Below are 5,190 nucleotides of genomic sequence, written 5' to 3' on the forward strand. Positions count from 1 at the left end.
TGAGCTGACTTTAGCCAAACACTCTCTCACAGGACAGAAAAAAGCGCTACAAAGATGCGAGGAAGGCGTCCCTGGAACAATTTGTTATTCTCCATATTATTACCTGGGAAGAAGCTGCTCAAGATCGCACAGTTTGCTCCTCCTTTGTGAGATCTGGAATGACTTACGCTCGTAGTTCGAAGAGAGACGCATATTAAGAGACAAAGAAGAGAGACGCATTGGAGACAAAGAAAGGAGACGGCAGTTTGTTGGAAATAGACCGAGTGAGCTTTACTCTAAGGTATCGAATAAAAAAAAAGGGGGGGGGGGTAGGAATAAACAGGGGGTTGGACAAGTGGTCCAAAATTAATAAACGTGGGGTGGGGGAATAAAAAAAGGGGGGGGGAGGATGGCACATTCAACCTCATACCCCTGCACTAGTAGGAACGAATCTGTTTTATTCTCCTTCAGCGAATAAAAGAACAAGAAGAGATCATGAAATTTTTGTGATTTTAGTAAGTTACGGTAACAACTGCTCCCATTTAGGAACAAACCAGTTTCATTAAAAAATGTAAACCAATGCACAAAAGTTTTTAAAAAGCACAGAAAATTGAAGTAGCCAACCCGGTACCGGTACTAATACTGACGGTAATTTGCCATTTACTAAAAAAAAGGAAGTTTCATTCAGATATCTAGATTCTAGATAAAATGTTTCACATGATCGTTGGTCGTAGCAAGCTGGGAAATAGTAAACGGGGGTATGGAATAAGGAGCAAGGTGGTGCGAAAAAAACCTGAAAATTAATAAGCAGGGGGGGGGGGGCTTATTCGATACATATAAGAGTAGCCTATCTCCAAGCCTAGTTCAGCCTCACACACCCATCGTCCCTGCTGCAGCAGACATTTCCGGGCGAAGAATAGCCTGATCAGCCATCTCTCCACACACCCCATTCCCCAATGATAATATGAAGTGAAGGCGTCAAGGTATTTTCGAGAGCGAAGAACGAACAGTGTGAGTGCAATGCTCAGTATAATTATTATTATTATAATTAAATATTATTATCATTTGACCTACTGTTGTCATCATCATCATCATCATCATCATCATCATTATTATCATTATTATTATTATTATTATTATTATTATTATTATTATTATTATTATTATTATTATTATTATTATTATTATTATTATTATTATTATTATTATTATTATTATTATTATTATTATTATTATTATTATCATTGTTATCATTATTACTACAATAATGATTATTAATAATATTATCAGTTTTTAAAAGTGATTTTGTTCCTTTGTGCATAATCGCTAGGCTAAGCAATCTCCAAGCCGTCTATCGTCCTTATCTCCCCTTCTTTTTATGTTTGTTGCTCTCTTGTAACACCTCTAATCTTCTGGCGCTCATATGACCTTATGCAGTTGCGAGCGCCGTAAAACCTATACTAAAACTTTTTTTTTTAAACTCCCAGCCAAAATTATCTTCTCGTATCAAAACGTTCATCATAATCAGGGACATCAGCGGTTGAATATTTTTAAAGCTGAGGCTCAAATAAAATGCCAAGGCATTTAGGTGGGTAGTTACTGGGGTTGGTTATTGAAAAAGATACGATAACTGCTGCTTAGTACGTCGGCGGCTAGTACTAGAAATGGCATTTTTTTGAAAATTGGTGTGTACGTCAAAGTATATATAATTGCGAGGAGCACTTGTGAATCCTGACCTGGGTATGGCCTGGCCCTCTGATAGAGTCAGGCGATCAGGACCGTAGCATTTGCTTGGAGGGGGTTCTTCCTCTGCTCATATCCTGCTTTGAGATACGTCTGTATGCAATACGGATCATGTAGACCCAGGGGCGAAGCGTCTATATAATCAAATAATCACTGCTTCCCTTTCTAATTTTGAAACATTGTCGCTGTCAAATTCATCCTTAAACGTAAACCTCATAAATTAAATGTCAAAAGACGTTCGTAATCAACAAATAAAGTGAGGCTGGAATAGAGTTGAAGGGAAGATGTGCATGGCAGTCAAAGCTGTTTCATTGCCACATATACCCTGTTCACCCTTTTGGGGCCACAGTTAAAATCAATCATCAGCCCTGATTAAGTAAGCTAACAAACACTGGTCGAGTCTACCTCACAAATGTGAGGGGAACTAACTCTTAATAATCTCTTGACTGCTGCTTGTGCTTGGGTTTTTTTCCCTCGACTTTTTACCGTCCCATATAATCAGATCGTGACCTCGATTATGACACCAGCTCCTGGCCGCGAAAGGCTAACAAAAACAGCCAAATGTGAAATTTAAAAAATAATAATTGTCATGTTCTACCAAAGAGTTAGACTCACTGGTAGATCTATAACATATAGATCTAGTACTGACATCTCTGCTTCTTTGCTTTATGTTTATGTATTCACATCTAAAGTAAAGTTTAATTTTAGTGGGAACTGATATTTAATAAGATACTTTCCCGATTATTTTGGCGGTTGAACATACAATATGAATTCCGGATTTGTTTTCATTCACAACTCAGAGTCGCCGCCTCGAGTAAGATTCGTGTGTGATATCTACAGGCCCTATCTGGTCCCATTTCACTTTGATTACCCTGTCAAACAAGTCAGCCTTCGCCCCTGTGTAGACCTGTTTTTTTCCCCTAATCGACATGATTTATAAAATTTAAGAGGCTGGCTTTTTCGACACCTGCTTGTCCGGGCCAATCCGGGCTGAAAGGGATATATTTTTTAAAAATGCTGCATATATATATATATATATATATATATATATATATATATATATATATATATATATATATATATATATATATATATATATAACACCCAACAACTCAAGCAGAAAAATATAAATAATCGATATAATAATATATACCTTCTCACACGAGGATCGAATGAGAGTCTTCTGCAAGCGACAGCTAAGCGCCGAAACATTACGCCACTGATATCAGACGGTATCTGTGGTGTGGCGGTTAGACGTTCCATTGTCGCACACAGGAGACCCGAGTTTGATTTTCGAGCAGTGAGGAATTTTTATTGAGTGTCTGGACGGTCTTCATGCTGTGTTCCCTCTCAGCCCGGGTCGGCCATGGCAGGCAGTATCGGAGTCGGTCTCCTGAATGATTTGAATTGTGTCGGAGGGGGCGTAAAACATCCACATTTAAAATAAAACCAGAAACCCCCCTTTAAAGAAAACAAATGAAAACAAAAACAAAAAAGAAAACAAAATAAGCTGTTCATAAGTGTATGACGTTGGCGTAACGTTTAACTAAATCTATAAAGACTCTACATTTCCCTACGGGAATCAATACCAGAAGTGCCTTTCTCTTAATTTAGGTATTTTTGCGCCCCCATTGACACATTTAGATCTTTTTGGAGGCGAGCTTTGGCCCTGCCTGCCAAGGCCAAACCAAGTCGGGAGGGGTACAACATAGCAACAGACAGACAGAGAACCTCGATAAAAAGTTCTCCATACATGGGAATAGAACTAAAATCTCCTGCGCTCGACGATAGAACACCTAAGCATTACACCACAGACACCGGAAGATGTATCTATTCTTTTTTATTTGTCATTTTCAAAATAAGTCTTCTCTTTTTAAAAGAGAAAAACCAACAATGACAACACAACAAACCTATTATTTCTTTGGTGGATAATTCGAAAAGATGCCACTGTTGTGGTTCTACTTCTTTTCTTTCATACTGTTGTTTTTGACTGAATGCCTAGGATTTCTCTGCGCTGTGAGTCCGTAATTTTGTCAATGTGCCTCTCTTTACTAATTCTCAATAAATTATATCTCCATTCAGACTGTAGTCCATCAGCCAATAACTCTGCAATGCTTTCATTTCTGGTCCTTCAGTGAATCGTTTTGTCCACTCCAGCCGAAGCCAGCTCCAGCCCGGCATCCCCGTCGCACCAAATCCCCAGCAACTATCCCCCCACCCCATATTTCCCCAAACTACCACTCACCGTTTCCCTCCTATAATCATTATCATGGTAAAGGTTGCCCGCAACTAATAATTCGTAACCTATATTGTGTCTCTTTCCTCGCTCTTGCCGTAAGGTTTCCAGAGAGAATCTTTTGTTTTGTTTTATCTTTTAAAATTATGCATGTGTTTTTACGACCTTATCGATACGATGTAGATTCGAACTTCGGTTCAGTCTGTCAGGGCCAATCCACGGTAAAAGAGATTAAGCCTTGAACTTCCTAGCAGAAAGACAGAGATAAAGGATAAACATTCTTACCACTCGAGAATCGAACTCCTGTCTCATGTGTGAGGCGGCCTATCTGCTACGCCACAGATGACGCGTTGCCGCGCCAACACAATTATTTTACATAAAGATACAATGAACAGGTGATAAGATTACACGTGTTAAGATTATGTAGTTTTACCATCAAATTCGCACACTGAGTGTATTTTTCGATTTTTTTGGTGTGTGTGGTTTGGGTTGGGAGGGGGGATTAATATGCATTTAAACATGAATAAATATGGCACTTGTGCAAAACTTGTCAAATCATTTCAGTTTGAATGACTTTATTAAACTAGGCTGTTTCGATGTGTGCGAACACAACAGACAAAAACCTACCTTGGAAACGTTATTGTCTCAAGTACCACTGTCTACAAGTCTATCATATATACACTTACTCAGATCCGTCACAAAAAGTAAAATGGACTTACTGTCGGACACCTACTTTTTATGTTGGCAGTTAATAAATAATGATAAATAGCATTAATGTAGCGCTCCATATGTTAGAGAAAATAAGGTCTAAGCCTTGAAGTAGCTCTCGTGGCCTAGAGGTTAAGGTGTTCGCCTCTCATTCAAAGATCCGGGGTTCGAATCTTTGTAGCGACCGAACAATTTTCTTCTCTAAAATTGTTTCCTTTCATCTCCTTTCCTGCTCTCTAGCATAAGCAATGTTCTGTTGTCTGCTTTCGTCTCCTCTTTCGGCCCCCACCCCCTCACCTCCGTGTTGCTCCTTCCTCTGGGCTCCTGGCTCTTTCTGCAGCCTTTCTACTGCTACTCCTTGGCTCCTTCTTACTGCTGTTTTTCAGCCACACCCCTGATCTTCTGGTAGGAAAAAGCTACACCTAGCCTTCTCGGACAAAGGCGAAAAATCTCGGAGGGCCTGTGTGTAAGTTGCGCTCGTTAAAGATCCCTTGGCGCCCACTTGGCGGTCAAAAATCGATATG

Source organism: Aplysia californica, unplaced genomic scaffold, assembly GCF_000002075.1.
Source record: "Aplysia californica isolate F4 #8 unplaced genomic scaffold, AplCal3.0 scaffold00552, whole genome shotgun sequence".
In the NCBI taxonomy this organism is placed as follows: Eukaryota; Metazoa; Mollusca; class Gastropoda; order Aplysiida; family Aplysiidae; genus Aplysia; species Aplysia californica.